This window comes from Leopardus geoffroyi, chromosome C2, assembly GCF_018350155.1.
Source record: "Leopardus geoffroyi isolate Oge1 chromosome C2, O.geoffroyi_Oge1_pat1.0, whole genome shotgun sequence".
Taxonomy (NCBI): Eukaryota; Metazoa; Chordata; class Mammalia; order Carnivora; family Felidae; genus Leopardus; species Leopardus geoffroyi.
Genome location: NC_059333.1, coordinates 25,118,538 through 25,143,848, shown reverse-complemented (window position 1 = coordinate 25,143,848; position 25,311 = coordinate 25,118,538). Strand labels below are relative to the sequence as shown.

The 25,311-nt window shown below is 34.5% G+C and overlaps 1 long non-coding RNA gene across 2 annotated transcripts; it reads right to left on the bottom strand.

Moving 5' to 3' along the window:
• Positions 1-786: 786 nt before the first annotated feature.
• On the bottom strand, positions 787-23,724 carry LOC123610686. Of its 2 annotated transcripts, none has more exons than XR_006718246.1 (3): positions 23,590-23,724; positions 2,395-2,517; positions 787-1,108 (listed from the first exon to the last, which is right to left on the bottom strand). It is a non-coding gene; the product is annotated as an uncharacterized LOC123610686 (long non-coding RNA). The 2 variants fall into 2 exon arrangements; XR_006718247.1 differs by having other exon boundaries at positions 787-1,105.
• Between the last annotated feature and the right edge of the window lie 1,587 nt (positions 23,725-25,311).

Sequence of the window (25,311 nt, the reverse complement as noted above, 5' to 3'; positions counted from 1 at the left end):
TTACAAATACAGTACAAGGGATTGGGGGAAGTTTATTAGGTGCTCATCATCCCATTCAAAAATATGTTTTCACAATTTATTTTACCTATTCCCTCATTTTGTAAACGGGCTTAAATATGTCAATAGAGGGAATTAAAGTTTATATCACATTAATAGCACTGTTGTAGAGTCTTTGTATAAGAAGGTCAGCAGAGGCACTTTGATAAGGAAAATGAAAGCAATGAAAATGTTCTAAATAGGTTTGCTTATAACAGAACAAACAGTAAATAAATAAAGAGGAGACAATAGCTGTGAAGGACATAGTTGGAACAATTTGAAGTACATATTTGTTTGGGAGAAAAGAATGGTCTTTCAGATTTTTTTGAAATCCATTTTGAGGTTTGGGCAAGAAAAAGGAAAAAAAACTATTTGCAAAATGGTTGAAAATTCCAGTAATACTATTTTTGGCATTCTAGAAATTCTTCCTACTTTCTACTCTACAGTAATTAATTCCATTCCCTAATTAATCACTCCTGATAACCTATGACATGCTAATTTTTATTTTCCATCTTAAAACAATTTTTGACCCTGTTTTTCTCACTCTGTATCCTTTGCTGGCTCTCCTTTGCAGAAAAACTTTTAATTATTTTTAAAAATTTTTTAAATTTATTTTGAGAGATAAAGAGTGAACAGGCGAGGGACTGAGGAAAAGAGAGAGAGAGAACCCCAAGGAGGATCCCCACTCTCAGCACAGAGCCCAATTGGGGCTCCAACTCAGAAACTGTGAGATCCTGACCTGAGCCCAAATCAGGAGTTGGTTGTTTAACCCACTGAGTCCCCTAGGCACCCAGCAAACTTTTTTTTTTAAGTAACTGCCACAGTGTCACCACTTCTCCCACTCTCTCTTCAACCTCCCCCAGTTTGTCTGTCAGTCCACCAATCCGCAGGAATCTCTCTTCACCTTCGCTGTACTAAATTAAATCATCACTTCTCAGGCCTGAAGAAAGTACATGCACCAGCACTCACTGCATTACCTTCACTAGGCTCGCAGGACTCCCCACTCTCAGCTTTCCTGCTGCCTTACTGGTGCTCCTTCTAAGTGTTTATGCTGGTTTCTCTCCTTCCTCTGCTAAAATAAAAAATATGTATATATTTATTCATGACACTTGATAGGGATGGTAAAGCAGACTTTATTCAAGGAGAGTATCACAAGAGGCCCAGGGACCACTGCAGTAGCATCTTGCTACGGGTGAGAGATTACACTCAATTCCAAATACAACATGGGCAAGTGGGAATTTCTAGCCACAGAGCAGGGAGGGAGTCACTGAATGGAAAATTACTAAGAGGAAGCATCAGAGTTGTGAGGGGATTCTGGCTAAACCAATCCAACAGGATTTTTGCTGAAGGCAAGCCAGGGTGATCAAACATGACTTGAGGGGTGGTGGAGAATGAGGAATCCAGTTAGCTATCGGGGCAATCAGATATCAAGAGATTTTAACTAAATTGACTTGACAGGATTCTTGTTAAAATTGAACAATGTGAAGATGAATTTAAAAGCTGAAAAGTCAAACATTAATGAAAAAGTTCAGTAGAGACGGAGTAGAGTTTCGTAAAAGAAAAGATCTTTTGTCATGTCTAACTTCTAAACATTTGGATAGTTAAGACTAAGGCTAGAGTTGGGGCACCTGGGTGGCTCAGTCGGTTGAGTGTCCGACCTTGGCTCAGGTTATGATCTCACAGCCTGTGGTTTTGAGCCCTGCATCTGGCTCTGTGCTGACAGCTCAGAGCCTGGAACCTGCTTCGGATTCTATGTCTCCCTCTCTCTCTGCCCCTCCCCTGCTCACATTCTGTTGTCTCTCTCTCTCTCAAAATAAAGAAACATTAAAAAAAAAAAAAAAAAAAGACTAGGGTTAGAGTTAAGGACTAGGCTAGGATTAGGACTCACTCAGTCTTTGGTCTTTCTTTTCTTTTCTTTTTTTTTTTTTTTTTTAATTTTTTTTTTTCAACGTTTATTTATTTTTGGGACAGAGAGAGATAGAGCATGAACGGGGGAGGGTCAGAGAGAGGGAGACACAGAATCGGAAGCAGGCTCCAGGCTCTGAGCTGCCAGCACAGAGCCCGACGCGGGGCTCGAACTCACGGACCGCGAGATCGTGACCTGGCTGAAGTCGGACGCTTAACCGACTGCGCCACCCAGGCGCCCCTGGTCTTTCTTTTCTATGTAGTCACCTGCACTTCATACCCTCCCCATGTCACAACTGTGCATGTCTCAAGTCCCCCTTCTGAATGCTAGCCCTATATCTGCCACCCTACTAATCTTCCTTTGATGTGTAGGCATTTCAAAGTAGGAGAGCCAAACTAAGCCTATGATCTTTTCCCTTCCCCCCTCTCACCAGAACAGATCCAAACACTGACTAATTCTCACTCCATCCATGTAGTCATCTCTCACCGGAATGACTGTAATAGTCTTCAAAGAAGTCTTCCTGCCTTTCCCGATCACCTCTTCCAGTCTGTTCTCAACAACACAGCAAAATGAGCCTTTAAAAATGGAGATAAACAAGATAAAATTATTTGCAACCATAGTGTCAAGATGAAAATCCCACAAAACAGAATGGTTAACTCACCCAGAACCTATGATTTTGAGAAGTATAGTTAAAAACCCCACACCTTACATGCCATAAATATTTCTTGGACTCAGATAGGAATTAAATAGAATTTTTAGAAGGATACGGAGAGCATTAGCATCATCCTACATTTTTGAAAAAATCAGATGCATTGTAGGATCTAGACCATTATTGGTAATACACATGGAGATACGCAATTAAACTGCCTCATTTAAAAATTTTTATTACTGTTATTATTTTAATTGATCACTGAGGGAGCTGACCTGAGGGAGCTAAAGGGAGCTAAAGACATATACTTGGACAGTCAATCCTTAGGCTTATAGCTGTATGGTATCTTGCCTTTCTTTGGCAAAGTTACGGTTTATAAAAACTAATGAAAGTTCTTCTCTCTGACTTACCTGTGGAGACTATTTATCAGTTATTGTGCTAAATATCAGCACATATACTTCAGCAGATGATGTACATGTCAGATGAGACCTATTGTACAACAGCATCATTTTTCACTAAAAATAAGCCCAGATATAAAAATATATTTGTATCTTTATTTCAGATGAGATTCTGAGTTGATCTTAACAGTCAAAAATAGAAATAGATTAAAAAGCAAGATGATTCAGTGTCTTGTGTCTATGGATTTTCAATCTCCCCCAACATGTCTTTCAGTCACATATACATTGATGAGAGAAGCAGTGTGTTTTAGAGCGAGGGTGCCCCACACTTGTAGCCAGAAAATCTGGGACAGTATGCCAGTTTTCTAGCTCTAGGAGGAAGAAAATAAGACAATTGTGACATTGTTTTCCTCATCTGTGTATGAAAAGCAATAAAATTTGCTCTGTATAACTAATAAGACTGTAAGGAATAATTTAGCAGTTTTTAGAAAAAAATGCATTTATAATAATTCAGTCTATAATTATAAGTGAATATTGGGTTTAAGTTCTTAAGCTGTATATATATATATATATATATATATATACACACACACATATATATTATTTATTTGTAATATATATAGATATATTCATTTCAGGGTCTGTTTAAAAAGTTCGACTCATATGTCTAAAATTCAGCTTACCTTGACTCTTTGGAATAAAATAGAAAAGAAAAGAAAATGGAAAAAGGAAGGAGAAAAATGTATTTAAAAAATAAAATATTTCTAAGTGTTTTCTTGATGTATTCCATTATGTATTTAGTAATTTTGTCACAGAGAAATAACAACATCAGAAAATTGGCTGCAGTAAAAAGCACTGTAAAATAATACTAATTGTCATTTCAGGAAGTCTTCTGGTTTGTTTTTTATTTCTGATGCATGTGCATTTAATCCTCCAGTATATGCATGGAAATAAAATTAGTCAAATGTCAAATGGACTAACTAAATTTTAACAAATATTCATTGGCATGGTCAAATGTAGCACTTAGCCATCTCCTGTTGTAATGAATATTCTAAAAGAAAACTTGGACTTAAATGTTTAAGTCGTCATGCAAATTATTTTTAATTTTTAGGAAAGAGGCAGATCTCACAGGCTAGAAAAATAACCATGCTTAACATATGGAACAATAGTGTAGTCCCTCACAGAGAATTATGAAATTTCACACAAACATTATTTTTGGAAAATAAAAGATTATAATTTATGTGTAAAAATTCTTAGCTGTTTTCTTCATTTCAGATGTAGCACTTAATATTCAAAGATATGTAAACATCTGCCAACAAAAGTCCTTATAATCAATATAAAGAAAAAAGTATCACACACAGGAAACGATTTCAAAGTTAAACTGTTGGAATCTATAGAAAACTGTAAAAATGTAACACATGCATATTAATAATAATGACTTTCAAATGACAAATACTTTCAAAGTTTGGGGGTGGGTAGTGATAACTGAACAGTGCTATTTAGTGTAAAGCCAAAAAGCTAGAATTAGCCAAAAAGACAGAACAATTAAAAAAAAAAAAAAAAAAAAGAGTAGGGTTACCTGAGTCACTCAATTGTTTACTCATGGGACTTCACCTCAGGTCATTATCTCATGGTTCCTGGATTCGAGCCTCACGTTGGGCTCTGTGCTGGCAGTGCAGAGCGTGGAACCTACTTCAGATTCTGTCTCCCTTTCTCTCTGCCCCTCCCCTGCTCAGAATCTCTCTCTCTCTCTCTCTCTCTCTCAAAAATAAATAAAACATTTTTTTAAAAAATAGGAAAAAAAGTAAAGAAAACCAAGGTATAGAAATGTTTACGTGCCAGAAGGCTTTATATACAATGAAGAGACCAAATTTGCCTAAAAGAGTTAATATATGGCCATTATAAGACACAGATATGGGGGTATAGCCTAGAGATTTCTTAAAGAGGGCCTAGAACAACCAAAAAAAAGTCTTTAAATCAGTAAAGTAAATACAAAGTTATCAAATTATTCTTGAAGGAAAAACAAATATGTATTTGTCTAGGTCTGAGCCTGAGGCTTTTACTTTCTTAAAAACCATAAATTAAAATTGTGATCTACTGAACACACCCAGTCTTCCTGTTTATAAAGGAAAGTGAGCATTATAACTGAAATGGTACTTTGTTTGACAATGTCAAATTAACATATTACCTGTGCTGGGACTTTTAAAGTTCAATTAAGCTGTTTGTTTCCAGCATGCAGCCAAGCTGGAAGCTAAAGACTAGTATTTTCTCAGTAGGTCTCATGTGGAAGCTCCTAAATTCAGCAACTTCTTCCACAATCCCCACTGGCTTTTCACGCTGCATCTTGATGGGAAATTAGTTCCGGCAGCATAATTCTCTTAGCTCTTGTCCCTCTCACTGACATCAAGCTTCTTACTAACAGTCTTGAAAATATGTGATTTTATTTAAATAGTAATTCATATTTATTGGGTTTCTATTGGCCTAACTGCAAAACCATAACCCACTAACCTCATAGTGGAAACCGTCCTAGTACGTGCACACCTGTTTTGGTTACTACAGTATAGGACAACTCTTATAAATATTTTAAAAAATTGATTGTGGCTTTATGGTCTAAATTTTCCAGTTATGCTCACCATGTGACTATTTGGATTTGTTGCTTTAAAGCTGTGGTTCTCCAATGTTAGCTTATATCAGCATTATGTAGTGGATTTGTTAAACACTGATGGCTGGGCCTCATACACAGTTTGGGATTTAGTAGCTTTGGGGTGGAATCCAAAAATTTGCATTACCAGAACGTTCTCAGGCAACACTCAGGCAGGTGATCTGGAGAATACACTTGGAGAAATACTACTTTAAAATCTGCTGACTTTTTGTTAGTGGTATGATGTTAAGATAGGCACTTGGTATCTCTGCGATTCAGTTTCCGCCTCTGTATCCAGTAAAGGTATAATTATGTCAAGACATTGTTTTGAGAATTAGGATACAATATGTAAATGATTCAGCAGAGATTCTGACACATAACTGGTAATTAGTAAACACTAACTGCAACTCTTTCCATTTCTAAAGTTCACCATTACATGATGGCCAACTCAAACTTATAATAGCAGAAGAAAAATATTTATAAAATCGTCACTAGATGTTCTCTTTGGAGGTATGGGAAAAGAGAAGTCTTAAAGCAGAGTTGAGGCAGAGACTGGCATCTTCTGGAAAGCTCAATGTCCTCCTTCCTTCCAGCCACAATGCTAATTACAAGTTGAAGATGTTGCCCATTTATGAAAATCAGCTATACTAATGCTTTCTCCGTGACTTGTGAATATATTAGGTTCAAAGCTGTCCATTTATTCATTCAATAACATGTGTCTGTGTAGTGATCACATCAATCAGATCACATCAGATCACATCAGATCACAATCAGATCACATATCAGAAACGGTTCTAGGAAATATAATGATAAACAAGACTAGAGGAAATCTCCTTTTTTGTGAAGCACACAGCACAAAGCAGGTGGAAGACTCATAAGTAGCTAAACAAAGTTCAGTGAAGTGAGAGACCGTGGCTGGTTAAAGGGATGTTTTGTTTGAATTGAGTGGTCAAGAACAATCCTTCTGGGAGGGTGCCTTGGAGCACGGATGAGAGAATGAGCATTGCTGAAATCCGAAACAAGAGCCCTCTGAATAAAGATAGAGCAAGTTTAGGGGCTCTTGGGTTGAAGCAGACTTGAGGTGTTTGACAAAACGTGTACAACATATGTGACAAGGAGACAACTATAGAACTCAACAATATGGAAAATAGGGCTCCTTATGAATTACTATTTCAAATGTTTCCATGGGAAGCTTAGTTCTTATATCATTTAGGAAAGCTCAGGATGGCAATGGTTACAAACAAAGCAAATAAAACAAAACTGAAAAAGCTCAGTATCTGAAACTGATAGAGTTTGTTTCTTGCTCACGTTATATATCTATTGTAGGTTAGCAGGGAGGATTACTCATGTCTATCACTTTGGAACCCAGGCTGACAAGGTTTTATACCAATACTAGCTTCCACAATCACAGGGAGTAGGAAAAAAGAAAACGAGAACCCATACACTGACTAGTAAAACTTCTTTGGATCATTTGTGTTCAGTAAATGTTATTTATGCTCTGTTGTGGAGGTTAAGCACTTCTGCCCATTGCATCCTGGTGTCAGAGTCCAAGGGAGACACAACATAGTCGCGTGCTGGTTGGAACAATAATTTACCCACACAGAGAAGAAAGAGAGCAAGATCAACCTCTGTAGGGGATGCGTAGTCTAGTGCGTATGTCTAGTCCTCCTTCATGAGAAGACACTGCAAGAACAGACACAATGTAGATGGATAGCAACAGCCCTAAAGTCATGTGTTTAGATGTTAAATCATTACAGCTTGTCATATATTTATGTTAACTTAACAAGGTATTAATGTGATTTACAGATGGGAAAGATGTAAAGAAACTCAAAGCCAAGATGTAAAGAACAATTGTGAATTTCATCCACCAGGAAAGAAAATATGATAATGCAAACTGTAACTTACATCAATAGATCAATATAATCAAGTTTCCAACATTGTGACTTATATTTCAACTTTGTCGGTAGCTTATTTGTTTATATAAACTTAGGTATAATCGATAAAGCATCATTCAATTTCCTCATAAATGCAACTTTCTGGCCAAGTCCAATTTACATCAGCAACTCTGGGATTGCATTATGTTTAAGGTATATAAATATTTTTCTGCAAATATTGGTTTTGCCTACTGAGAGCTCAGAGATTTTATTTTGAAAGATGATGTGTTCTTCCTTTCTAGTTTGTCATAGAATTTCATTAAACTACTCTTATTGTTTCTCTTTGCTTCCACATAATCCCCTCCAGTTTTGATAAGCGTTATCTATAAATGTGCTTGAGAGAGCAGATGGTGTTCACGAGAGACAGGCTAGATTCGTTAATCATGAGGAAGGAGATGGATTTAGATATTTCATTTTCTTTTTGATGCATCCTATTTTAATAGAAAGAAATGATCACATAAAGCTGTATTTGGGTCGTATTTGTACAAACACACCTGTCACCATTAGTCACATGCATAATTTCTACGTGCTACTAAATCTGTTTTAAATTTTTTTTAAAAAAGGAAGAAAAAACTATTCTTGCACTGCTTAGAAGTGAATTGAAGGTAGATACATAAAGTATATGACTGCCTCTGCTCAGAAAGAAAAAAAAAAAGTTTCAGTACATAAAACTAGTTACTGAATCTCATTACTTCCGTAATATGCTTCTTTCATTTGCATCAGGATTATCAGTATAAATAAAATATAGGGTGCATGGTTAAATGTGACTGGGAATTGTGATAACAGAAACTAGCATATTGCCTTATATTCAAAGAGGTATAGCTGTAATACACAGCTGTGTCCCAGTGCAAGTTCATATGCTATTCTTAGTGTGTGTGTGTGTGTGTGTGTGTGTGTGTGTATGCACTCACTATATGGTAACATAAATTTGGGTATAGATATATATAAATATATATTTCATTGAAGTGAGAGAAAAAAGCATCTACCATTTTGTTCTAGAGTACTTGATGACCTGTATGTGAATATTTCATTATTTTAGAGAACTGGAATTTGCTGCTGAAACTACTAAGAAATGATAAATGCCGAAAAAAAAAAGGTAATGAAATACAATTTGCTTTCCCAGAGAATAAAAGTTCAGAGGGAGTTGAAGACATTCAGATGCTCACTTCTGTAAATGGTAAAGTAAAAATGCTCATTCTTATAAAATGCAAAAATAAAAAGGACATGTAAAATTATTTGGTAATTTGCATTTATGCTTCATGTTATCATTAGCCATATTATATATGTTTTATTTCATAGAGCTTGAAGGATTTCTCTAAGCTTATATAAGTCTAATAACCATTGAAGGAATGAGCACAATAATAGATATGTTAAATATAATTAGATTGTCTTGTTAGGCTTATTTATTTATTTATTTATTTGTGTTTATTTATTTTTGAGAGAGAGACACAGCATGAGAGAGGGAAGAGGAGAGAGAGAGAGGGAGACAGATAATCCGAGGCAGGGCAGGCTCTGAACTGTCAGCACAGAGACAGATGTAGGGCTCGAACCGTGAGATCATGACCTGGGCTGAAGTCGGATGCTTAACCAACTGAGCCATTCAGGCCCTCCTGACTTATGAGGCTTATAATGGCTTTTCCTAATGAAATGTTAGAAAGTAACCTAAGCATTATTTTTTATATTTGTCCCAAATAAGCAAGGATCCACTTAGTGTATCAATCTCTGTAAGATATGGGAAAGTAAAAGCAAAGTATACATTTCAACATGATTTATTTCAATTTGATTCAGATCAACCTATGTTTATTTTCCCAGGGCTAATTATTATAATGGTAACAGATAAGAATTTAGCAAAAGTGAAGGGGAAAAAAAAGACTTTCTCAAACAAAAATTGAGAGAATTTGTTACCTGTAGATCTTCTTCACAATAAATATCTTTCTGAAGTTCTTACAAGAGAAGAAAAATTATAGATCAAAAACTTAAGATATACAGAAAAAAGGAAAGAGTACGAGAAAAGGAATAAATGATAAAACAAGATCTTAGTTTCCTCATTCTCATGCTATAGGATAGGTAACTGCAACTTCAAAATAGTAGCAGAAATAATGTATGTTCCTATGAGTAAGTGAAACAAACAACAGCAATATTATAAGGGACTGGAGGGAGGTATGTCCTGGGAATAATTTGTTATAAGTTATCTGCACTAGCCATGAAGTGTCATAGTGTTATTTGAAAGTGGCCTAGGTTAGTTGTAAAAGTGTATTGCAAATTCTAGGCCAATCCCCACGCTTAAATGAAAAAGAAGTAAACTTGATATGCTAAGAGATGAGAGAAAATGGAATCATATATAATGTTCATTAAAACTAGAGAAGGCAGAAAACAAAGGGAAGAGAAAAAAATGAGAAGAAGAAGTGTGAGAAATCGAAAATAGCTAAAAAGTATGGTAGTTATTAATTCAATTACATTAATGATCACTTTAAATGTAAATGATCTGAATATACCAATTAAGAAACTGTGATTGTCAGGGGAATCTATTTTTTAAAAAAGAGCTAACTATACATTGGCTATAAGAAACCACTGTTAGTATAAAAACACAGAGAGATTAAAAATAAACAGAAGGGGGGGAAATGTACCATGGTAACACTACTCAAAATTTGGAGTAATTACATTAATTTCAGACAAAGTTGACTTGAGAATGAGGAAAATTATCAGGAAGAAAACAAGGCATAACATTATGATAAAGGGGTTAATGCTCCACGAAGACATTTTAATCTATAACTGGTATGCATTTAGCAACAGAACATCAAAATAGGGGAGGCAGAACTGTGACATCACAGCAAGAAGCAACAAACAAACTCAGTCTTATACTTGAACCTTTAAAACACCTCTGTCAGTAATTGATAGATCAAGTAGCAGAAAATTAGGAAGGATATAGCTAAATTGAATAGCAACACCAACCAAAGGAATCTAATTGACAATTGTAAAATACTTCATCTAATAACAGCAGAATACACATTGTTCTCAAGTTCACATGGAACATTCACAAAGACAGAACAGGGCCATAAAACGTACCTTAACAAATTTAATAGAATAGAAATCATATAAAGTATGTTCTCAGGCTATAATAGAATTAAACTAGAAAGATGGCTGGAAAATTGCAAAATATTTGGAGATTAAATACATACTTCAAAATGACACATAGGTCAAAGAAGAAGTCATAAAAGAAATTTTAAAAATTATTTGAGCTAAATGAAATGAAAATAAAATTTATAAAATGCTGTGAAAGCAATGCTTACAAGGAAATCTGAAACATTGAACATATATATAAGAAAAGAAAGATCTGCAAACAGTAACCTCAGCTTCCATCTCAGAAAATGAGAGAAAAAGAGCAAGCCTAAAGCAAACAGAAGAAAAGAAATATTAATAATTAGAGAGCAGGAATCAATAAAATGATAAACAGGAAATCAATAGAGGCAACCAGTGAAACCAAAAGCTGACCCTTTCCGTGATATTGGCAATTTACATTGCTTTTCTGGGTCTCGCTTTCTCTGTCTGTGAAATGGAATCGTAGTGTCTACATTTAGATTGTATAGAACAGAAGATCAATACAAAAGCATGGAGCATATACTAGGAGCAAATTAGATGTTTGGTATTATCATTTTAAAGACTGTTCTGCACTAGAAACTGATATTGATGATAGATACCAGTGGAGAGAAATTATTACAGTACTCATTGAAATATTAAAAAGAAAGTGGTTCAAAAATATCTATTATATTTCCATAAGTAACACTTGTTACTGTATTACTTGTATAGTACAAGTAATACTTGTACCTGAACACTTGTTACTGTGAAACATCATATGATTTCAAATTTGATGTCTGAATACTGAAAAAGCTCAATTCCAATAATAGATTTATAAATTCTTTGTTGAAACCCTAACTGTGGAAAGTCTGAATCTTTTAAAACATTTATTAGGTAGGTTTATCTTCTGTAGCTACTTTCTGGAATAATCTGACAGAGAAAGCACTGTGATTTTGTACATAAAAATATGAAAGTTACAAGGTGACAGCTGTGCATATTGATGTCTTTGTATTAAGCTTACGAGAAAAAGGACTTTTGATGATACATTTTTTTAACAGAAAAAAATGAAGATTCAGTGTTTTTTTTCTTTATAATAAGCTGTCCCCAGAGATTCAGTGCTTTCAAACAGTAAAAAGCCTGCTGATAACATGACTGATATGAAGTACTCAGATCCAGAAGGTGAGAAGTGTTTGATGTCCCTGCATTAAACTCAGAGGACAGAGAACCAGACAGATCCAATTACTGAATTTATAATTCAATAACTAGCTTCCCCTCCCTAACCCAATAATCCCATCAGCTCTGATTCTGTTTAAAGAAACACACACAAACATTTTTCCTTTTACCATATGTTGTCATAAATGAACCAAATGGCAGCATTAAACATAAGATACTGGCTTACAAAGTATACTTAGATGAATTTAAAATTAAATATTTAAGGCTAATTAATTTCTCTTCTGGTGAATGATATTCACCATTATAATAACTTTGTTCATGTAATTTCACAGACCTTTATAGGGAGTGGTGCATTACTAATAGAACAGCTAGTAGGCCGAGTACTGCTATTTAGGCAGATGATGAGCCTCTGTGGGCTTTAATTTCAGGGTTATGGGGAACATCTATACTCCCAAATCCTTTCTCCCAAGTGACATGAAATCAATGCAAGTTGTTAGCAGGAGTGAAAGCTTGTCATAAAAAATACCCTTGGAAGATGAAAAATGCTGAGATAATTTTCAAATTAAAGTATAAATTAATATTCAACATTTTTCCAATAGAGAAGGAAATGCTAAGAACAATATGAAAGGAGAGAAGTACAAATCAGTAAAGACGTATAGCAAGAAACAAAAAAGTATAGAAGTACAGAAAGCAAAGTTGGGAAGTTTGGAAAACAAACTTCTCTTTTTATATGTTATGTTGATGTCATGTTATGTCATGTTATGCTATGTTATGATGTGATGTGGTGTGATGTGATGTTTTCACCATAATTAATCCTTGAATATTGCTATTTTTTTATTTAGAGACAGTTTATTCATTATTTTTCTGGAATAGGAGCAGCAAAATTGTGACTAATAGGACATTTTTCCATGTGATTATTTTAAAGATGGGGAGAAGAAATGGAGTCACTGTAAAAAGACAGACAGTTATAAAGACCATACAAACTAAAGAATGTAGCTGAGAAATATACTTGTATCGAGGACATAAATGAGGATTTGATAAAGGGGTGGAGGATTGTTTATGCAAAGCTAACCAAACAGGTAAGCTTCTCCTGGAACCTATGTAAACAACCTTTTACATAGTCAAGCAGCCTTGGAGTGACGTGGATAGTGGCAGTACGCTTTCAACTATTTAAAAATATAATACAGTGTAGTCTTAATGTAGCACTAGATTGGGAACTGATAACTCTTATATTTTTTTTTTTAACGTTTATTTACTTTTGAGACAGAGAGACACAGAGCATGAACAGGAGAGGGTCAGAGAGAGAGGGAGACACAGAATCTGAAACAGGCTCCAGGCTCTGAGCTGTCACCACAGAGCCCGACACGGGGCTCGAACTCACGGACCGAGAGATCATGACCTGAGCCGAAGTCGGACACTTAACCGACTGAGCCACCCAGGCGCCCCGATACTCTTATATTTTAGTTCAGACTCCATTTAGGACTCTATGACTACAAATAAAAGTGTCTATTTCCCCTGAGGCAGTAATATCTACTCTACAAACATAATTAGAATTTTTATAAAGACAAATATATAAATATGTTTACCTCTTTGTAAAGTGGCTTATTAAATTCAAGATATCATTCTTTTCTGTATTTTTTTTAGGCATAGTTCCCTTGGTTTAATTTTCATTTTGGTTGACTCTTTCCAGGTGAGGCTGATTAAAAATTCTTCTTTCTTAAATAATGAGATATTGAAACTATGAAATCGCACAAAATTTCTAGAATGACTCTTAAAGAGTGGTTCAACTTTATTCGATGTGGAAATCCCACTTATTTGGTCATGGATTTTGTTTCAGGTGTTAGTGTTTAGAGTTGAACGTTGTCTAGAACTAGAAGGCATATTTTCTAAGAAATTTGAAGTCAGTAACTGATTTCCTGGTATTAGAGTCATAGAAAGGATAATACAGCCACTTTGCCCAAGGTATGCCTGTGTTACTTTGTTATTTATGAGTCACTGGCACTGTTGGAAAACAAACAGCTGCATCAGTATTTTCCTGGATATTAAAGTCACTTTTATTGATGCTTCTGAACTTGATGTATCATCTCAAAGGGACACTGCAAACAAAGCCCTTGTAAATATACAATTTATTACCAAGGAATCTATTTAATGAAAATGTCTGCTGCATGTAAGAAAGACTACAATTGTCTGTTTGAAAAACATTCAAATTCTATTTCCAATTATGTGTTAGTGTGAGCTTTCCTTAGGTTTTGCTCTTTATCTTTCTCTGTTAAAACCCCAGTCAGATGATTATTGATCCCTCTTCTACAAAGAGACAGCCGTAAATGTGAACAAAAAAGGCATGTATTTGATTATTAGAAATGTGTTATAGAAATGTAACCCAGCACATGAGCAGTCTGTGAAATAAGGCTTATTTATTTTGTAAGTTGGATGAAATAAATAAAATGTCATATTTAGGTTACTGACTCATAATTAGGAATTATTTTGATATGTAGCCTACCAGGAAAAGTTTAGCAAAGTGAAAAAGAAGTAACGTACACCATTATTAATCAATCAAAAATTCTTTTCTTCTACAATGTAGACAGTTTACACTACTATTGGCTTTTACCTCACATTGGGAGAGCATATTTTATGAGAGTTTAATTTGTCATAAATATTTACCTGTTATTTGTGACAATGGAGTCAATGCATATCTCTTAAAAATAAAATGTCTAATTAAATCCAATATTCTATTTCAAACTAGGACATAAACCTTTTCTCATAAAACAGGTAGTTTCTTTTGAGATGGTCCAGATTACAAAATGACTAAAATGCTATACCTTTTTTTTTTCAAAAGAAAATTAACATAGTACACTGATTTTAAGAGGAAAAAAAGCAGTGCACTTATATGAATGTAAAATAGTATTGAATTCCCATGTAAACGTTACTCTGTGAGTCAGCACTGTCCTCTTTCTTTCCTGGAGAACAACCAAAAGCAACAATAGAAATATTGGAAAACAAACAAACACAAAAGCATGGTCAACACTTTTTAGTGAAATGGAAAAACATATTTAATCCTCACACTCCAAAATGCATGTAAGTCTCTTCATGGTGGAGTTCGTGCACACGGTGTGTGGGAGGAAAGGATGGGCCAAGCAGTGGAACATCGCAGAGATCCCCAACAAAAATTCATTGCCCTGCAGTTGAGCATCTTATCTTGATGTGGAAAAACAAATCACCTGCTCCTTAGTCTGCTCTGGTTGCACTAAAGGAGCATAGATACCATGGCACTACAAAGAATTATCCATATGGTCTCTGAGATGGCACATATAAAGAAGTCCATGTAAACACCTTCCCAATAGACTCCCAGGGAACTTCTTCAACTCAGGAAACACCTGGGTTATGATTGGTGATACAAAAGAACTAGAAACCTTTGGCAAAAAGCTATTTTTATATAGAAGATGAAAAGGAAATCAAAATTACTACCGTAACAAAGAATAACAGAAAATATAGAAATATTGACACATAAAAAATAAAATCAAAACGAAATATTTTGCAATGGCTTAAATAAACCAAATAGAGTTATTATATTATCTTAATTTAAAAGTCGAAGGAAATGGGGCAACTGGGTGGCTCAGTTGGTTGAGCGTCGGACTTTGGCTCAGGTCATGATTTTGTGGTTCTTGAGTTCAAGGCCCCTGTTGGGCTCTCTGCTGTCAGCCTGTCAGTGCAAAGCCTGCTTCAGATCCTGTCTCCTTCTCTGCCCCTCCCCCACTTGTGCTCTATCAGAAATAAATAAACCTCAAAAAAAAAAAAAAGTCCAAGGAGAGACAGAGGGAGACAAAGAGAGAGAATGAATAAAGAAATCAAATATTTAAGCTACCAGTTATTAGGAAAGACAAGAAAATCAAACGTTCATGCATGATTTCTCTAGAAACTACAATGTACATTCTTAGACTTTCAATTTATTTAGAATAAGTGTTGCTTTACTGAAAGTAAAATGTAGACCATTACAGTGATTTAAGTCCATTTATCAACCACCCCATTCTTTATGCTTTAGAATTCAGAAACATCTGTGGATGTTAAAACATCCCATAAGACATTAATATAGGTTCTGTTCTAACTATGATATAGGGTTAGGGCTCCTGGGTGGCTCAGTCAGTTAAGCATCTGACTCTTGATTTCAGCCCAGGTCATGATCTCATGGTTAATTAGTTCGAGCCCCGCCTTGGGCTCTGTGCTGATAGCCCAGAGCCTGGAGGTTGCTTCCAGTTCTGTGTCTCCCTAGCTCTCTGCCTCTCCCCCACCCTGTCTTTCTCTTTCTCTCAAAAATGAATAAACATTAAAAGAAATAGATATCATATAGGGTTTACAGTGTACTTAGAGGAAAAACAGTCCTTAATATTTACCTAGATGTTTGCAATTTTAATGCTTTTCATTATTCCTTAAGATCGGAGTCAATATATGCTTTTCATTTCCCTTCAGTTCAAATAATTGCTTTTGACATTTTTTTTAAATAAAATTCTGTAGGCAACAAATTCTCTTAATTTTCTTTTATCTAAAGACATCCTGAGACTCTTGATTTCGGCTCTGGTCATGGTCTCACGGTTCATGTAATCGAGCCCCTCTTGGAACTCTGTGCTGATAGTGCAGAGCCTCCTTAGGTTCCTTTCTGTCATCTTTCTCTCTGCCCCTCCCCTGCCTGTGCATGCACACATGCTCTCTCTTTCTCAAAATAAATAAATAAACTCAAAAAAAGTCATCATTATTCTTGACTTCATTCCTTTTTTTTTTTTTTTAATGTTTACTTATTTTGAGAGAGAGAGAGAGAGAGGAAGAGAGCATGAGTGGGGGAGGGACAGAGAGGGAGAGAGAACCCCAAGCAGGCTCCACACTAAGCACAGAACCTAATGTGGGACTTGATCTCACCACCACAAGATAAAGACCTGAGCTGAAATCAAGAGTCAGACGTTTAGCTGACTGAGCCACCTAGGCGCCACTCTTTCCTTTATTTTTAAGGAATATTTTCATTAAATACAGATTCTTCATTACGTGTTATTTTCTTTTAGCATTTTAGAGACGTTTCATTTTAGAGATGTTTAGGGATGGTCTTCTGGCCTCAATAGTTTCTGATAAGCTAGATTTAAGTCCAGATTTTTTTAATTTAAAGATCTATGCTTTTCAGTAATTTGACTATAAGGAACAGAGAAGTGATTTTCCTTGTATTTTACCTGCTTAGAGGTCATTGGGTTGATTGAAGTTATATATATATATATATATATATATATATATATATATACACACAGATATATGTATTTAAAAAATACATATATATGTACACACACACACCATATCTGGGGAAAACTTGACTATCATTTTTCAAATATATATATATTTATATATATATATAATTAAATCCAATATTTTTTTCCTTTTTCATTCATTCCTTCTCTATTTCTAAGACTCTAATACAGAAGTTAATCTGTTTGACAGGGTTGCAGAATTTGCTGAAGCTGTATTTTTTTTTACAATATTTTTCACTTTTCAGATCAGATATTTTCTTTTGACCTATCTTATAATTTAATGTCTTCTTCCTCTGTCATCTCTTTTTTGCTGTGAAACCTACCTGAAAGTGATTTATTTCAAATACTGTATTTTTAGACCCTATATTTCCCTTTGATTCATATACACACACACACACACACACACACACATATATATATATATATATATATATGCATATGTATATATGTGATATAGTCTATTTCTTAATGAGACATCTTATCTCTTCATCCAATGTGAGTATATCTTCCTTTCCTATTGGACATAGTGATATTAGCTGCCTTAAAATCCATGTTTACTAATTTTAACAACTGAGCCTTTGTTCTTGGTAATGAGGCTGGGTGACATTTTCTTGATTTTTCATATTCATATGTTAACTCTAAATCTTAACTCGAATACAGAAGCCTTGCATGTTATGAAGAATATAGTCCTCTGAATAATTTTCTGTTTGTTTCTTTATTTTAGCAGGCATTTGCCTTGGTTGGACCTAAATGCAATCTCAAATTCTTTTTTTTTTTCTTAAAAATTTTTTTAACATTTATTTATTTTTGAGAGACGGAGACAGACAGAGCATGACTTGGGGAGGGGCAGAGAGAGAGGGAGACAAAGAATCTGAAGCAGGCTCCAGGCTCTGAGCTGTCAGCCCAGAGTCCAACGCTGGGCTCCAACCTACAAACCGTGAGATCATGACCTGAGCCAAAGTCGGATGCCCAACCGACTGAGCCACCCAGGCACCCCTGCAATCTCAGAAACTCAAATTACAATTTAATTCTTTAATATTTAGCTGGTTTGAGTTGGGTTTGCCCCATACCCGGTTCAGTGATAGAACATATATTTGGGCAGAGTTTAACTGGCGATTTGGAGGCTTCTCAACTCAAAATATCTCCATTCTGTGAATCCTGTTCTCTTTTCCTAACTCTTGTACCTGCTTCAAACTTTGTATTCTAGCTCTTAAGTTTGGAAAAAGTGCAAGTTTTCTATCAGAGTTTTGGCCTTTATGCACAGAACTGACTATGGTTTTCTTTCAAGTGAATAGTTGTAAAAACAAGAAATCTTTCTATTGCTAGTACCTTTTCCCAAGTACTGACTGCTCTCCAAATTTTGCCTGAATCTGTTAATGAATTCCACTGTCTTCAGATAGTTTTTAGAAATTATCCAGAGTTTCTGGCAATGAACAAATACCAAACTACGATAAAATAAAGTTAAAGTTCTCAAAGATACCATTTTATCTAATGTACTAGCTTTACATCCCAAAGAAGACTATTGAAAATTTGGGTGAGTATTTTTAGTTGGCAAAATGATTTAAGTGACAACAGATATTTATCTCCTAGGGGGCATTGATGCTAGATGCCCCGCAATGACTGTTATAGTCACATAAAGGGCAAAAAAGCTGGTGTCCCACACAATTTTCAAAATTTTGCCAGACATTCAAACATTAAAAAGACTTGGTTGGGGTGCCTGGTTGGCTCAGTAGGTTGAGCTCCTGACTTTTGGTTTCAGTTCAGGCCATGATCTTATGGTTTCATGTGTTCATGGCCCATGTCCAGCTCTGCGCTGACAGTGTGGAACCTGCTTGGGATTCTCTCTCTCTCCCTCTCTCTCTCTGTCCCTCCCTTCCATCTCTCTTTCTCTCAAAAACAAATAAATAAACTTAACAAATAGGAGTTGTTTATAGGGGTGCCTGGATAGCTCAGTTGATTATGCATCCCACTCTTGATTTCAGCTCAGGTCATGAATTTGTGGTTCATGGGTTGAAGTCCCACGACTTGACAGTGAGGAGCCTGCTTGGGATTCCCTCTCTTTCACTGTCTCTCTGCCCCTCCCTTGCTCTCTCTCTCTCAAAGTAAATAAATAAACTTAAAAAAAAAAAAAAGAGGTGCTTATAATTAGCTTAGCAACCTCTGTCAGGTTTACACGTTTTCACGAAATACTTAGAGGAGGGGATTTATATTATACCGAATATCTTGGCAATATAACTACCTTATGAAACAATAGATATATCTAATTTGTTTTCACATCTTCATCAAGAGTTGTCCACAATTTTGTATTATCACATCAGCCATGCCACCTCCATTCAAGGTGTCTGAGTTACCAACACATCTCTGCCTGTATGTTAATTCTATTTAGTACACACATCTGACTGCTTAATTATGATTCTTCTTGTAGGCCCATCTGTATATTTACATATGGAAACATATTTTCTTAAACATTTATTTTATTTTTCCATTATTAGAGTTATAGCAGCATACTGGTTTAATTTTGAAATTATGTAGATAGGTACAGAATGAATTTCACTGCAGCATAGTACAGGAGAGCATTACAGTTTCCTTTATAATAAAGAAAGTGGCATTGGGCCTGATAGGACTGAGAATGACAGATATATCCAATTGACAAAAAAGTAAATGTTTAATAATACATTTACTTTGCAAGGCTCTAGGGAAAGAAGCATTTTAATATATTGCTGGTGGGTGTACAGATCAGTAAAATTCTTAGGATTGAAAATATATACAGATGTTTTGAAGTATCTGTAACATTTGCTAATGGAAATACCATTTTCTATCTGAGGACTCACTTAAAAGATGTAATAGCATGCATGAAATGACATGTGTACAAGATGAACCATTATAGCATCACTTGTATTAACAAAAGATTATAAACAACTATGTAATCAATTTTGGGGTGCTGGTTATATAAATTAATTCACATTCATATAACAAAATGCTGTGCACCTGTCAAATGCAATGGGAAAATATGTCTGTTCTGATATGGAGAGGTCTCCAAAATGAGCGGATAGTATATAGAGTGTATATTCTATTGTGTAAAGAAGGAGAGAAACTTATGTGTTTGTGTTTTATTGCATATGCCTTAAAAGAAATCTCTGGAAGAAAACACAAATCTGAAAAAAAAATGTATACATACAGTGTGTATTATAGTAAAAGTGTTGTTAAATTTGAGAAAACAGACTGTTGTACATAGGAACCAGATGTTGACTTTCCACTGTGTTTTAATTTTAATTATTTAACGAGTTTGATGCATTAATAGCAAAATTCAGTTAAAATATGCTAAAATATAATTAAGATCTCTGCCTGAACATTATATTTTGAAAATTTTGGATATAAAGTGTATCCTGGACCTTCTCACTGGAAAATTCACTATAGCTATTAATAAGAACAAAATCCATTAGTACAGGAATAACAGATTGTGAGTTAAAAAGCTGAACATTTACTGATTTCTATTGCTAAATTCATGCTGTGTGCTGTTGTGTACTTAATCCCTGTCATGTTGTCAAAATGCCAAGAACAGGCACACAAAAATAGTGAAATAATATGGCAAGACATTTCCTGGCTGGAAAGTGAAGTCACGTAATGGTTGTATATTTGTGTTCTTTAAAGAAAAATCATGAACAAAGAAAAGAAATCTAAACTTTCTCAGTGGGATGAAGGGTTTGAGGAAGGTGCTCAAAGTAGTCTTTGCCTCTGCCTGCCACCATCTGGACAGCAACCAAAAATAGCCACTCTGTACCTCATTAAAGTCTTATGGGTTTTTTGCCTGTTTTCAGCAAATGCAAAGTTTTAATATAGACTTTAGCCTAGTTATAGGTGATTGTTTATAATGATTTTCCTGTATTTTGTAAACCACCTTAAATAATCAATATTTCAGCAGATATATTACTTAGGAAAAATGGGGACACACAGCTCACTTTTGATTATTATTTTTTCATTTAGAGTTAATACTAAAACTTCCATATAAGAATGACTTGAAGAATCAATTGGTTCTGAAAAAGAGTGGTATGTAGGAGATGAGTCTGAAGTAGTAGTTACTTAGGAAATACTTAGATTATTTATTGGGGATGGTATGAAGTAAATTCATTGTGTTCACAAAGCAGGCTAGTTGTTTAATGAATGTACTTGAATGCATTAATGAAAGAAAGCATTAATAACAACTACAACAACATTACAAATAAAAGTAATATATGAATTCTGGAAACTACCAAACATCCATTTAAGGTAGCAAATTTTATGTGTATATCTGTATTTTAATTTCTTAAACCCTATATATAGTTAGAAGTAATAATATGGGTGGAAAATAATTTTTGTTTATCAATTGAAAAAATATTTAAATTAGTTTTTGTTGAATAAGAGGATACATCAGTTCCATCAACAAAAATGCAATGAATAACAGAAAATAAAGAAAAATGAAATATATTAGATTTGATTTGTCATCTGTTTTGACAGATTCAAATTTCTTGTGTGCTTTCTTCTTTAAAAAAAACTTTATTAGATTAATATGATCAATTTATCTAGAAAAACATGACTTAGCTTTAAACTAGAAGATTATCACTTTTCATTAATTATTATTTTTTTATTTTAGTAATTGAACTCTAAAGAAACATGATACTAATGTTTTGGAGGAATAAAAAGGGATTGATAATTTGTTTTGATATTAATGACTTGCTTAAATTTATTGTCATAGTATTGTGTAAAATCAATTTCATGCATATCTATTTTTTATTTAATCTTGAAAGATAAATACAATTTTTCACATTAGGCAAGTAAATAAAGTTGCAAAATTATTTTATGATTTTCCCACGTTCTCTGAATCCAAAGTCATTGTCATTCTCTTAACTGAGTATCTATGGGACATATTGACCTATTATGTAAATGACATCACCCACTTTTATTATTTTATCATATTAGGTCTTATTTTCTTTTGAGAGGTTTCAGCACAACTGGGAGAGTCCCTCAACTATTTTTGTCAATAATTATATTTAAAATAACAACTTTAATAGAGATGTCATACTTTTAACGGTTTGTCAAATCAATCAGTTACAATCTGTCTAAAATTATTCTGCTTGTCTTATCTCAGTTATTACCTATATGCCCATTGAATAGGTGAAATGAATAATCTCATAGTCTTAATGAATAAGATGGACACAGCATTCTATTTTAGTCTGAAATCTGCTCATTTAAATTACTCTTACGCAAGTGTCCTACCTATTCAATTTGGAATAAGCAATTATATTTATTTCACTAGCAACGAGAAGATAGCAATATGACTCTTCTCGAATAGAATATCTGAAGAACTTATTGGTAGAGTGGAGCATTAGCTCCTAAGTGTATTTGGAGGGTCAATCTATTGCCAAACTCCAAACGATCAAAAGGTAACCAACTCACTCTCTTGCAATTAGTTGTCCAATGTTTCTCTAAAACATTAGAATTTGTATTTATTTTGAGTTCAATATAATAGAAAAAGCAATTAAGAGTAAAGTTATAATTGTCTAACTTAAGATTAAATCATGAAGTTATTTTTGTAACATAATTAAACATTCCAACCAATAAAGCGTTATTTAACAACTTTAATCACATCATTGTTTATCTTCTAGATAGCACTATATAAATTTTTTGGTTTTGTAAAATGTCTACATATGAAAAATAAATTAAACATATATCTGATGTAACTAAAATGCTAAACATAACTAAAATAATAATGAAATGTGCACACAAATATCCACTAGATAGCATAACAAGTAGCATATTCCTTGTACTTCAGGAATTCTAATAGAAAGAACACTTTCCAATCTTACCTACTTCCCTCATTCCAGGAATTAAATTCTGTTTGAACGGTGAATTTTTTGTATATAAATAATGTATTTTTGACTAATATTTGACATCTAAATACAATCCCATTGTGCACATTCTTTTGTGATTTGGTCCTCTTGCTTAACATCAGTTTTATGATATTCCCGTAATTTGATGTCTGTAGCTATAGCTTATTCATTTTCTTCCTGCCTTTCATATTCCAGCTACTCTTGACACACATTTAAAGAATTTTTGGTTGTTTGTTTTTCCTCTTTTTCTTTTCCCAGTTCTTTCAATTATGAGTAAAACTCTTTTATACATAGCTCTTGGATTGTACATGTTGGAGTTTCTCTAGGAGGGGAGTTACTGGGTTGCAAATATTTAACTTCATTAAGTAAACTGGACCAAAATATACACCTTCCTAGATTTACTGGTGCCAGAATCAGAGAACCCCAGTCATACCTCACCTCCAAAAATCTCTACTGTGCCCAACATAGTAACAGCTGCATCGGTTCCAGATTGTAGGTCAACCCAACCAGATCACGAAAGCTCTGGGAGACTTCATAACACTCTGAAGTGCCTCAGATTTAGTACAGAATGTGATGAATTTTGACCAAGGAATGATAGGAGACTGGAATAAAATAACACCTTTCTCACCTTTTGTCCCTTCTCACAGACTGTTCTTCAGCCCGGTGGTTTCCCAAAACAACCTCTCCAGAGAAAATTCACATGACGGAGCAAGCAGCTGTGTTTCCTGGGAGCTTGCGGCACTGCTCTACACTTGAACTAGAATGTTAGGTATGCCAAACTCCTTCTAAAGTTAGTGTCCCACTTACACACGACCCAGCAGTGTGACAGACCTGTTTTTCCATTACCTCATTAACACTTTCCACTCTCTGATTTCTAGTTCTGCCAATACCAAGAGTGTAAAATGGCATTTAATTTTAACGTTAGATTGTATTTTTCTGAGTATCCAAAGTGTCCAAGGCTTATAGATCATCCCTGTCTCCTCTGTGAGATACCAGTTCATGATGCTTGTCTCTTTTCTTCTGTGGTTGTTTGTCTTTTTCTGATTTGCATTATTTGTATGAGCATTTCATATCTATATAACATAATCCATCAGTTTAGTGATTAATATAGCATATGCTAGTTTATGATTTGCCTTTTGCTCTTGTTAGTTCATACTTAAACATAAAATTGTAGTTTTAATGCTAATGATTTATCAATATATTTCCTTATGTTTTGTATACTTTTTGTCTTTTTTTAAGAAATCTTTTGCTATTTTATAATTGTGAAGATAGTCGTCTCTATCATTCCCTAAAAGTTTTATAATTTTCTCTTCATAAGTTCACTCTTCACAAGGTTGAATCCACCTGGAGTTGATTTTTGCCTTGGTTGACTCAGGAATACAAGATGAGCATCTTTTATTTTAAAGTCTGTATTATATTAATTAATCATCAATATTACTTTGATATCAGCCAAGTTTAGATTGTGTCTCTTCTCTATTCCACCCCAACAGTCTAATGTTCTATTCTGGTTCCCAAATTCTATTGTCTCATTTAAAAATGCCATATGATTAGGAGTGATATTTGGCGAAGAAAGTCCTATAACATTGTTTTCCTTTCTCCGTTTTACTTCCTTGAGATTTAGAAGTCATCTTGAAACCACAAATAGTCAGAGAGTCTGCCCCTAACATCACCGGACCACTGAACGAATATCAGCATCTGCCTATCTCTGAATGTTTTGGTGCATGGGAGAAATATTTCTTTTTTTTTTAAGTCATTGTTATTCGGGATTCTGTTATGTGTTTTCAAACCATTCTGTGAAATAATTTCTAGAGTGTAGGACTGTTCTTTTACTCAGAGCTGATCCTCAGCCATTACATCTATTCTGCCAGCTGCTAGAATAGAGCCTATGCCCTGTAGTTTGTTGAATTTTTTCATTGCCACACACATTTTCACTATTCCAATTTTCTATAGAATCACTAGAGACCAGTTGTTTAAAGCTCCCTCTAAGTACCCTGGCCACAACAAGCCACTTCTAAGAGAATTCCAGGAAAAAAAATCTATGGGAGGCAGTGTTGCCAGTAATTTTGAGCAGTGTTTCTTCTCAAAATCATAGTTTAAATGAAAAATCACTTATTTAAGATTTAACAGATATGTAAACAAGCTATATCCCTTTTAAGTGTGAGCAAGAAACAAAAACAAAAACCTAACACCTCACACTTGTAAAAGAAGGATATTGATATTTAATACATACCATAGTGTCAGGAGCAATGATGACTACCTATAATATCTCATTTAAATTATCTACGTAATCCACTGGGAGGCAGGGAGGAAATTTTTATAAATGAGAAAGATAACTCTCGCCAAACATATT